We start from the raw sequence: 12,396 nt of genomic DNA, 5'->3' as shown, positions 1-12,396 counted from the left end.
AGTAAACAAAATAAAAATTGCTTATCTTTTGAATAATTCTTTGCACTTCAAGAAGCAAGAAATAAATAGGTATACGAGTGTATGTTTTGTATACATTGTACTTACTAATAGTACATTTAATATTACATATATTTTTAATGATTTCACTCTTCAGATAACAATATTTAAAAAATATGTATAAAAACTACTATCATTGCGAAGAGAAATCTAAACAAATAACAATAAATGCTATTTTTACATTCATAAAGTAGGTACACTTTTCGTACATTATTATTTGTCTATATTTGGTTAAAAATAGATTTACCTTACAAATTTAAAAAAATTGACAATTTTTAAAATATTTGTATTATTATTCAGAACTCTGATTGGTTATCTTTTTTTTGAATAATTGAGTTCATTGACTAAATTTAAAATTTAATCAAAAATTCAGTTTTTAATCTCATAAAATAAAAATGTTCCGGTTAATTTTGAAATTGATAAAAGAATAATTGTTAGCGATCTTAATCAACCGACAAATCATATTCCTATGGAAAAAAAGACACACAATTGTATATGACATTGGGGTAGGTATTAGAGAACTGAGAATGATCGCAAGTATTTTCATCGAAGATTAATTAATTGATATTATAGTTTCGCTTTTATCATTGTTAAAAGATCAATCAATTGATAAAATTTTAAAACAAAAACTTGCTAAACTAGAACTATGAAATTTCAGGCGGTTTTTTACTAGTAAAATAAATCAGTATGATGGTTTTCCCTTATTTGTGTTCCAATGGCCAAAATATGTTTAGTTCTTCTGATTAAGCATAAAATCAAACAGACCTAAAAAACCAGCCAAGTTATTGGATTTCAGAATGACTCAGAGCCAAATGACACGTTCATGTATGGCCGATTTAACCAATTTATGTAAAGTTAAGTCTTCGCGCTATCTGTCATTTATAAATGTCAAATTTCATAAAATATTTGGCCAGTTTATGTTTCAAAGAATTTATTCGATGACATTAACAGAGCAGAAGAACAGAATCCACTATTCATGACGATTTTCCCTTATTTGTGTTCCAATGGCCAAAATGTAATGAGTTTTTATGATTCAGCTTAAAATCAAACAGACCTAAAACAAAAAAGAATACCCCGCCAAGTTAATGGATTTTGCAATGACTAAGAGCCAAATGGCACGTTCATGTCTAGCCGACTTAACCAATATGTATAATTAGGTCCTCGCGCTATCTGTCATTCAGAAATATCAAATTTCATAATATATTTGGCCAGTTTATGTTTCTAAGAATTTACACAATGAGATTTACAGAGCAGGAGAATAGAATTCACTATTCATGACGGTTTTCCCTTATTTGTGTACCAATGGCCAAAATGTAATGAGTTTTTATGATTCAGCTAAAAAAAAATCAAACAGACCTAAAACAACAAAAAATATCCCGCCAAGTTATTGGATTTCAGAATGACTCAGAGCCAAATGACACGTTCATGTATGGCCGAATAAACCAATAAATTAAGTCTTCGCCTTATCTGTCATTTTTAAATGTCAAGTTTCATAATGTATTTGGCCAGTTTATATTTGTGATAATTTTCTCAGTGAGATTGACAGAACAGGAGAACAGAATTCACTATTCATTTTCACCTAGAAATAAAATTAGCTTTCAATGTCTTTTCTTTCTTTTTGAATGATTTTGAAAAGAATATGTTCGAAAATGAATTTTAAAAATTATTTTCTCCTAGTTTTGACATGTAAGCGATAATCTAGGAATAATGAAAACCGATCACCCTGTACACATTTCTAATTTTTAGTACTCAATTTATATTATTTATGTACACAACGTTTTCATATAAATTCATTATATATTACTCCTACTGTAAAATCGAATGATTTATGTTGTATATAATATGTACGTATCAATATGCTATGTACTCTCTTTGACAGAACTGTTAATTTTTAAATAAGAAAAGATCACTTGTAATAAAGCTTTCTCCAAGACAAGACGTGTCTTTTAATTTTCATGAAAACTTATTTTTAATTGTGCATGGTTTTTTGTGTTTGCATGATAATTTTTAGTATATGTACCTATATTAATCGGTTATAATATTCAGAAGTGAGATAAAAAACCTACTAAGTTGTGCATGCTGAAAAAAGTAGATTTTGCTGTTGGTTCGATTTAATTGAAAAATAATTATTTCAAATCACATGATGGATGCAAGTGCTCGTGCCGCTATGTTTGTTCAGAGTGCGACTGTACCTAGCCTGAAAGCTAAGCTTGATGAGATGGGCTTATCTACGGTGGGATTGAAATCTGTGCTAAGAATACGTTTAGAAGAGGGAATAGCTCTTCTCGATGATGGTCGATTAGAGGAGCTGTTCACACATGACGAGGTTTGTGCTGACGTGAATGATAATGAAAGTTTGTCAGGTTTGGAGGAGGAAAGTAGGGCTGTGTCTCAAAGATTGGAAAATTTGAGAGAGCTGGTTAAAAAGAAGGAAGAAATAGCGTTGCTAGAAAAAAGGCTGTCTGAATTGTGTCAGCCCCAAAAAATTGAACAATCGACATCATGCACGTTTCGTGATTTGGAAGACACGATTCCGACATTTTCTGGTGATGATAACTATCACGTAAAAAAGTGGATCAGTGGTTTTGACGATGCAAGGGTTTTGTACAAGTTTACTGATTCTGAAAGTTTTATATATGCCAAGAGACTTCTTCGTGGTACTGCAAAACTATTTTTGAGGTCAACATCACTGCGTTCTTGGGATGAGCTAAAAGCAGCTTTACTGGCTGAGTTTCACAACCATGCTTCAGCCACAGATGTCCACAACATGTTGAGAGGTCGTAAGAAACGTCGAGATGAAACCTTTCAACAATACTTATTGGCAATGCAGGAAATAGCATCACAAGTCGACATCGAAGAGCAAGATGTTATAAGCTATATAATCAAGGGAATTCCTGATTCTATTTTCAATAAACAAATTTTGCTAACTGCAAATAACATCGTTGAACTTAAAATAATATTACGAAAATACGAGAAGATGAAATATGAACCGCAGGCATTTGTTCAATCAAAAACGTCGCATCCAAAAAATATTTCAAATTCCAATTCGAAACCCACTGTGAAGTGCTTCAACTGTAATGAGGTTGGACATGTTTCCACTAGTTGTCCAAAACCTCCTAGAGAAAAAGGGTCCTGTTTTCGCTGTGGACAAAAAGGCCATGTCATAAAAGACTGTCCACAGTCATCATCAGTTCTTGTGGTCCAAAATGATGCAAAACATGAGTCACAAGAAGGAAATAAAAACTCATCTTGTTCCTACAAGGGCGACTTTCAAGAAGTGTTCGAGTATGGGTTCCAGACAGATGAATCTAGCCCTGTGTGTTTGACTATGCACGCAATGACATTAATCGATACAGGAAGTCCCATCAGTTTCGTGCAGCAGCGATACATTCCACAATTTTTGATGACATCGGTACCAACGCTTTATCAGGATTTTGTAGGTATTAATAATTCAAAGCTTGTTTTATATGGTAGTGTTTTATGTAAAGTTAAGGTTAAAAATGATTCTGTTAAATTATGTTTATTAGTTGTAAAAAATGATTCAATGCATAATGCCATAGTTTTAGGGCGAGACTTTTTACAAAAAAATAATATTAAGCTTGCTTTTGAAGATCAAAATAGTATTGAAAATAAGTGTTTGAACAAAACTATCGAAGTAAATGATAAAAATACTGATTTAGAAGATTCTGTTTGTGAAGGATTTAACAAAGAAATTTTAAGTATTGATATTGAGAGCGAAAATTCGGTGTGTTTAAAAATCAATGAGAATTTAAATTTTAGTGACCAAGATTTAGTTAGAAGTATAGTTATGAGAGATATGCCTACGGAAACGGAGTTTAAAGATAATTTTGAAATGAAAATCACAATGACAAATGAAAACAGTTTTTTTAATTGCACGCCTCGACGTTTACCATATACGCATAAGTTAGAACTTCAAAGAATTATTGATGATTTACTAAAAAATAAAGTTATTCGGGAAAGCAACTCCCCCTTTGCCTCACCAATTGTCTTAGCAAGGAAAAAATCCGGTGAATTGCGACTCTGCATTGATTATCGTCAATTAAATAAGCTAACTATAAAAGATAATTTTCCAATTCCTCTTATTGAAGATCATCTTGATAGATTACGAGGTAAAAAGTATTTTTCATTGTTGGACATGAAAAGTGGATTTCATCATGTCAAGATGGCGGAAAACTCTGTGAAGTTTACGTCGTTTATAACTCCTTTAGGGCAATACGAATATTTGCGTATGCCCTTTGGCTTAAAAAACGCACCATCTGTTTTTCAACGATACATAAATTCACTTTTCAAGGATCTAATTAATGCAGGAAAATTGCTTGTATACATTGATGATTTGCTTATAGCAACCGAATCAAAGGAAAGTCATTTTGAAATTTTAAGAGAAGTTATGGATGTTGTTTTAAGACACAATTTGCAATTGCGCTATGATAAGTGTTTCTTTATGTTTGAGAAAATCACTTATTTAGGCTATGAGATTTCTGCTAACGGTATAGGGCCAAATGTAAGTGGTTTGAAAGCTGTAGATGAGTTTCCGGTTCCTTCAAATGTAAAAAATCTGCATTCATTCTTGGGGTTAACTTCCTATTTTAGAAAATTTATAAAGGACTTTTCCACCATTGCTAAGCCTTTATATGATCTCCTTAAAAAAGATGCAAAATTTATTTTCGGTGAAAAAGAGCTTTTAGTTTTTGAGTGCCTTAAACAAAAGTTATTGAATGCACCTATTCTAAGTATTTATAATCCTAATGCAGAAACGGAATTACATTGCGATGCGAGTAGTTTAGGGTTTGGTGCAGTGTTGATGCAACGCCAAGATGATAAGCATCTTCATCCCATTTTCTTTTATTCCAAGCGTACAACACCACAAGAAGAAAAATATCACTCATATGAGTTAGAAACTTTAGCTATTATATCTGCTTTAAGAAGGTTTAAAATATACTTAACTGGTATTCGGTTTAAAATCATTACCGACTGTAAATCTCTCACTCTTACCCTTAGTAAAAAAATGCTAAACCCAAGAATTTCTAGGTGGGCTTTAGAGCTTCAAGATTTTGATTATGTTATTGAGCATAGGGGTGGGGAGAGAATGAAACATGTCGATGCTTTAAGCCGATGCCATAACGTTTTGATAATTGAATCAGATTCCTTTGAGAATGTTCTTGCAGCTTCACAACAAAAAGATCCTGTTGTGAAGAATCTAGTCAAAATGTTGGAAAAACGAGAAAGCCCGACTTATGAACTAATAAACGGTTTGGTGTACCGGAAAATCAACAAAAAAGTGTATTTCTTTGTTCCATCGCAAATGGAGAGAAATGTAATACAGACCCATCATGACGCATTGTGCCATGTCGGTGTTGAAAAATGTTACGATTTTTTAAGAAACACGTATTGGTTTCCCGGCATGAAAACCAAAATTAAAGCCTATATTAATAATTGTCTAAAATGTGTGCACTTCTCTCCACCATATGGTAAAAAGGAAGCTATTTTACATAGCATTCCTAAAGGCGATAAGCCATTTCATACGATACATGTCGACCATTATGGCCCATTACCATCATCCGTTCGTAATTCAAAAAAACATATTTTTCTAATTGTCGATGCATTTTCAAAGTATACGAAATTGTATGCAGTTAAAAGTACAAGTTCAAAGGAGGTGATCCAATGTCTTGAAACTTATTTTTCCAGCTACAGTAGGCCCAATCGTTTGATTTCGGATAGAGGTAGCTGCTTTACATCCGATGAGTTTTCCTTATTTTGCAAAAATAATAACATTCAACATATCAAGGTGGCTACTAGTTCCCCGCAGTCAAATGGACAAGTCGAACGTATCAATCGATGCCTCACTCCAATGTTGTCCAAGGAAAGTGAAGCTGAACCAGGTGACTGGACTAAGCATTTGCATAAGGTTGAATTTGCGTTAAATAATACAATTAATAAGGGTACTGGTTTTTGTCCAAGTGTTTTACTTTTTGGTGTGGAGCAAAAGGGGATTGTTACTGATAACATAAGAGAGTTTTTAAATAATAACATTATACCCGATAAACCCAGAGATTTGGAAACGTTAAGGCAAGAAGCAAATAAAAACACAGTTCAAAGTCAAGATAAAAATAAAGAATATTATGATAAGCATCATAAAAAACCAAATATTTATAATGTTGGTGATTTTGTAATGGTCAAAAACGTAGTAACGACTCCAGGTGTTAACAAAAAACTTCTTCCTAAATTTAAAGGTCCGTTTGAAGTTGTAAAAATTCTCCCAAACGATAGATACTTAATTAAAGATCTAGAAAACCTTCAGATTTCTAGAATTCCTTATGAAGGAGTTTCATGTCCTGAAAATATGAAACCATATGTTTCAACTTGATAAAAAAGAAGGGTTTTCACTCAATAATCAATACTTATAATCGAATGCCTACTTATCGTGTAAGAAAAATATAAATGATTAATTATGAAAAAATATGTATATGTATGTATTATTCTTTTTATTAAAAATGACGTTCTTTAAACAATTCATTGTATTACTCATTGACTTAACATATATACATTTAAAACTCTATGTTAAAAGTTTGTTACAACCTCAAAGTTTTTGCTAATCGATATGTTATATTTATATATATGTATGTTAAATTCGTATATAAATTTTTGTAAAAGAAAGAAATTCAGAAATATGTATGTAGTGAAAAAAAGAGATATCTAAATCGAGGACGATTTGTATTCAGGATGGTCGAGTTGTAAGCGATAATCTAGGAATAATGAAAACCGATCACCCTGTACACATTTCTAATTTTTAGTACTCAATTTATATTATTTATGTACACAACGTTTTCATATAAATTCATTATATATTACTCCTACTGTAAAATCGAATGATTTATGTTGTATATAATATGTACGTATCAATATGCTATGTACTCTCTTTGACAGAACTGTTAATTTTTAAATAAGAAAAGATCACTTGTAATAAAGCTTTCTCCAAGACAAGACGTGTCTTTTAATTTTCATGAAAACTTATTTTTAATTGTGCATGGTTTTTTGTGTTTGCATGATAATTTTTAGTATATGTACCTATATTAATCGGTTATAGACAGCAAATCTGAAAATTTTGTATAAGAATTCTTGTGTATATTCCTTAGAATATGGGAATCTTTAAAATCTTGGAAATTTAATCTGGATAACTTATAGTAAAAGATGTTTGCAATTTATCAGTTAATATCGTTCCTGTGTATCATTTTTTGTTCTGTTCATTTACTCTTACTTTGTTCTTTAAAGGCTTGTCAACTTGTTATACACTTAAATTAACAGAACTTGGAACTAAATTCAGACAAAATCAAACTTATTTAGGTTTAAGTAATAAACCTACATAGGTATGTACATATGTATGTATGTATGTATTTATAAATTATTTTGATGCGAACTTTGACAAATTGATATTTCTGACAGATTTGTACATTTGGACAAAAGTAATTAAGATGTTTTTTTTAAATAGGAACACCTTAATACAAGAAACTTTCTGCCTTCCTATATTGATAATTTAAGATGATTAGATGCAGTGGGCTTTGTTTTGCTAACACAATCCTAATTTTTAACAACAACCCACAAAACCAAACAATCTTTTAGCAGGTCCAAAAAATGACCTCAGAGAATTAGGATTAGATTGACTTGCCTTTTACAAGTTTTTATCGAATAACAAATATTGGCCCACCCTTAATTCAAGAATTATTCGATTTTTTATTTTTATAGCAAGTTTTGCAGATCAAAAAATCAACTTAGAATATTGGGAGTGCTTGTAATCATTTAACAACCAATTTTTTTATAACTGTCCATTCAAACTTTTGTGTGTCCAGCATCAGTTAAAAAATGTTTAAACTTTTCATTTTTATAGCAAGTTTTGCAAACCAAAATAATCTACTTTTAAAATTGCTTGCAATGGTTTGTCAAATTTCTTCAACTTCAATCAACCTAAAATAATTGGCATCAATCTTTAACAACAATGAAGTTATGAACTCGGTTCTGACTACTATAAGTCTTGAATTGGCAAATGGTGCAATTTTTCAAATTCCCAAAATAATACAATAGTTTTTAAACTTCAGATTTTCTTTATTTAAACTTTCAAACGATATTCCTGGCAACCCTTTGAACCCAACATAAACACCATTGCACATGCACATCTGCATACTGCAATTTGAAACCCATGAAAAGAAATGAAGCTTTGCAAACACCGCAAGCGAAACAGAGAGAGAGAGAACAAAAATGCAAATGCAATATTTATGTAAAAGACTGGAATTGGATATTTCCAAAATCACATGAGGAGAAGACAGAAAATAATTGTATTGGAAAAGAATAGAAACAACAAAAATAAATGGAAAATGCAACTGATGGCTGTGCTTATTGGAAAAAATGGGAAATATAGTTCAACAAAAAAAAAGTGATGATTTAAGATGACATCAAGAAAGGAAACGAAAAACCACGGATCGAATTTTTTTGAGCGAAAAAAAATCCAAGTAGAAACCTGTCACAAAAATTGTTTAGTCATCTCTTTCATTCATTCTTGCGAATTTTTGTCTTATTCGTAATATGGCACTAGCCACCTTAAAAATTGACAGCTGGGAATTCCATGGAACTCACTTCACTCTAAGAAAAATTAAGGGCAATCAACATAAACAGCGATGAATCAACGAAATAAACAAAAAAGCAAAAATTATCAATAAATAAAAATCAACTGAACTTACTTTTTGTTTGATAAAATTGATGATACAAAATTAACTGCAATTAACAAAATTCCAATCCAGAGCAAATCGATTGCTGTAAAAAAGTTACACACAATTTTAATTTTTTGTATTTGTTATAATTCTCGATATTCGCACACACAAATTTCTTCAACTCTTTCACAATTCCCGGGTAATTCGTTTCGTACTACAAATTCACTGCGAAAACTTGGTGAAATTTTTTAAGTAATTCTAACTGAAGTGAGAAATTTAGATTTTAGACACTTTTAAGAATTTTTTTCATATTTTTCATTGAACAAGTGAAAAATCGATATTTGGGTATTGCCCCTGCCCTGCTTCAACTTGGTTAAGGAAAAGCGAGGACGAGATTCTTGGATTCCTTTACTTCGAGATTTCGTAATTTTCTTTTTTCTATTATTTTTTGTTGAAACAAATGACGACAGAAAAACTTGGATTTTTATTTATAATTTTTTCTCACTCACTGGATTTTTGAAAATAAAATTTATACATATTTTTATTTTGAACAACGGTAATTTAATAATTTTCTTTAGTAAAAAAAATAAAATTATGATTTCACACTTTTTCCGTTCCGATTGATTGAAGAAAAAATTCACTCACTTGCGGATACTGTGACGGCGCGCATTCCAATAATCATACGTTCTCGGGAGCTTAGCTTTTTTGGGTATGTATTTCTTATTTTTCTTCTTTTTACTGTCTGCTGGAAAGTTGGAACTCGTGCGCATGAATGGGTAGGTGAAATGGGAAATTTATGATATTCCATTTTTCCAGGAGAAGTAGAAGCAGAGAATGGGATATTTAGGTTAATTTGGGTTTGTTACTTATGAAGTTATGGTAACGTTAGAAGTTGGGGCTGTTTGATTTTGAGAGTACATTATACCGCTATTCCACTTTATCAAATTAGAATTAAACTTAGTCCTTTTTCATAATATTTAATTCAGAGACTTCACTTTCTCAAGTAATATTAAACCGTTTTAAGTTTATAACAAATAAGGTAGAGCAAAATCTCTTTGAGAACCAAAGCCTAGTTTCTTAGAATAGAGGGGACCTATATTTATGATTGCCGAACGACTAATTTGAGAAAGCAATTTCCATGACAGGATTAACTATTGAAGGATTTGTCAATTTCTCGTAAGACGTGGCACAGGAAGGTATTAAACCCAAGCTTGGAAGTCGTTCAAACTAACCAACATGATATGGGTTCTTTTGCCCTGATTAGAAGTATTTAATTAAGGATGTATAGAACCACTCTCAAATCAAATTTTTAATAAAGAGACTCGTTGTTTGAGGCAATAATTCTCTATTAAGATAATCAGCCGATTGTGATTGATTAGCACCTTGAATCCAGAATCTTTGTTAAAAAATAAACACTACCAGAAATCCGTGTTTGTAGATTTGACTAATGGGTACAAAACTAGATATTAATCCACCACTTTCAATTAGTTTTGTATTCTTTGCATGGTATAGGGTTTCCGTATTATCATTTTGAAGAAACCACTTTTTCAACAGTATCTTCAATCAATCTTGCTATTACTGAAAATGGGACAATATTCTTTCAAACGACGCATTAAAATTGTTTAAACCTAGTTTTCTGTTTTAAAGGAATGTGGATGTAAAATTTCGATTCAAGTGAAAAAAAAAGTATTCAAATGAAATCGAAGTGACTTATGGTTTCTCTCGATTATTTAGAGCACTAGTTCAGTTATAGACAAATTTGTTCGATACGATTCAGATCGTTTACTGGAATCAGATAAAGAAATCCAACTTTAATTAGATTCAAGTCAACGCGGAGCTGAATCCTGAATTAATTCCGATTCAATTCAACGTGCAGTCGTATTTCATAAGCTGTTGGCTGTGGATGTCCGCATAGACTTACCTATTTTATCTTAATATAAAGTATAATCTGACGATAAAATTTAAAATAAATTGTAAGAAATATAGAACTTACGTCCGTTCTCTTCCTTTTGTTCGATATATTATGTATTTTCATATTTTTGCCCGTAAAATCAATAATGTATAACAAATTTAGTACCCGTAGCGTGATGGTTAGTGCGTTGCACTGTCATGCAAGGGGTCTTGGGTTCAATCCCTGCCTGTACCACCTAACTTTTTTCACGGGTACTGCCTTTTGCGAGGAATTGACAAATCCTCCAAGAGTAATTCTTGTCATGAAAAGTGCTTTCTCAAATTAGCAGTTTGGATTCGGCATATAAATTGTAGCTCCCTTCCATCTCTGACAACATTACTCGCACACATGAATGGTTGAGAGTTGTAAGTCACTAGGCCCTGGTCCTTCATGGACTGTTGCGCCACCTAATTTATTTATTTTTATAACAAAATTTTAAAATTTCACAAATTTACAAAATGAAGACGAAGATGATATAGTAAAAACATATTTCTATTTACTGTAATCTTGAAATCTTCTCGAATTTCTTATAATGCAGAAATTAATTTCTTCTATTTTTTTTTCTGTTCTCTCTATCTAACATAAATTAGTTCTGTATTTTCTATCCCTTTTGTTGGCACAAATCAAATACAGATAGATTTCATTCCACCATAAGGCTCAAGGAAATTACAAAACACTTTATGTAGTAATAAAATATTTTAAAGCCAATCGAACAAATCACAGATAGAAATATTTAGGCTGTTTATAGGATCCTCTGAATGAAACAAATTTAAAGTAGGTTTTTGTACTGGTGAATATGCGTTAATCGACATTATATTCCCTTCCCAGCTTAATTTTTGAGTTATTTAGTGATATTATGCATGACTTTACGTTATTCGAATTGATGCTTTATGATTTTCGCATAGCTTAAATCTCTCTTAATATTATATTAGTATTTTCAAAGATTTGAACTTTTAGTGAACTCACAAATAACAACTGATGTGGATATAGCTTAAATTTAACTCAGTGATATTTCCTTAACATATTTCCTTCTACTTTTGTTGATATTCTTTGGCCATATTTTTGACATTTGGCAGACAAGACAACAAACATTTTACAAAATAGGTTTTCACGCGATAAGAGGTTTTAATTTCATTTTATTATTATTTTATATAAATTAACAAAATGACAAAACCTAAACAAGTTTCCACAAGAAGATGTGCTTTTAAGTGCCAAAAACGCCGAAAACTCTTTAGCATCCCAGAGAATAAGGAAGTCTGCAAATTATGGTTAAGTAGAATGGGACTATCTGGAAAGACGCTTCGTAGATCCGAGATGTATGTTTGCCTTGATCACTTTTCATCTCGGCAATTAACAGTTAATGGCAAATCCATTACACCAACATCCCTTCCAGATCAAAATATACCCAGCACCGAGACTGTTATTGATTACGCCAACAAAAGTAATCCAGCATCAAGGATGGTGGTTAACGAAAGCTACTTTTGTGATACTTCTGGCCCTAAAAAAAAGCCTACGGTGACAACGTCGGAATTCAGTAGGTGTGTTCTCAAGTGCTCGTCTTACACAATGCTTCATAGATTCCCACACGACTTAGCATCTTATAATGTCTGGTTAAATAGATTGGGTATTCCAGAATCAACCAAACTTAACCGGTCGGCCACCGTGTGT

General features: G+C 31.6%; 1 protein-coding gene across 9 annotated transcripts in view; it reads right to left on the bottom strand.

The window, feature by feature from the left end:
• The window catches only part of LOC129951491 (GTPase-activating protein skywalker), a 130,642-nt gene extending 121,180 nt beyond the window's left edge, over nt 1-9,462 (bottom strand). For 4 of the 9 annotated variants that reach the window (XM_056063660.1, XM_056063659.1, XM_056063668.1 and 1 more), the window contains exon 1: nt 8,808-9,462. The gene's annotated coding sequence lies outside the window, so the exon portion shown is untranslated. The remainder of the gene's footprint in view (nt 1-8,807) is intronic. The other 5 variants (XM_056063673.1, XM_056063674.1, XM_056063670.1 and 2 more) reach the window with 2 other exon arrangements.
• Nucleotides 9,463-12,396: the final 2,934 nt, after the last annotated feature.

Source organism: Eupeodes corollae, chromosome 3, assembly GCF_945859685.1.
Source record: "Eupeodes corollae chromosome 3, idEupCoro1.1, whole genome shotgun sequence".
Classification (NCBI taxonomy): domain Eukaryota; kingdom Metazoa; phylum Arthropoda; class Insecta; order Diptera; family Syrphidae; genus Eupeodes; species Eupeodes corollae.
The sequence above is the reverse complement of the archived record's forward strand: the minus strand, read 5'-3'. Positions and strand labels throughout refer to the sequence as shown.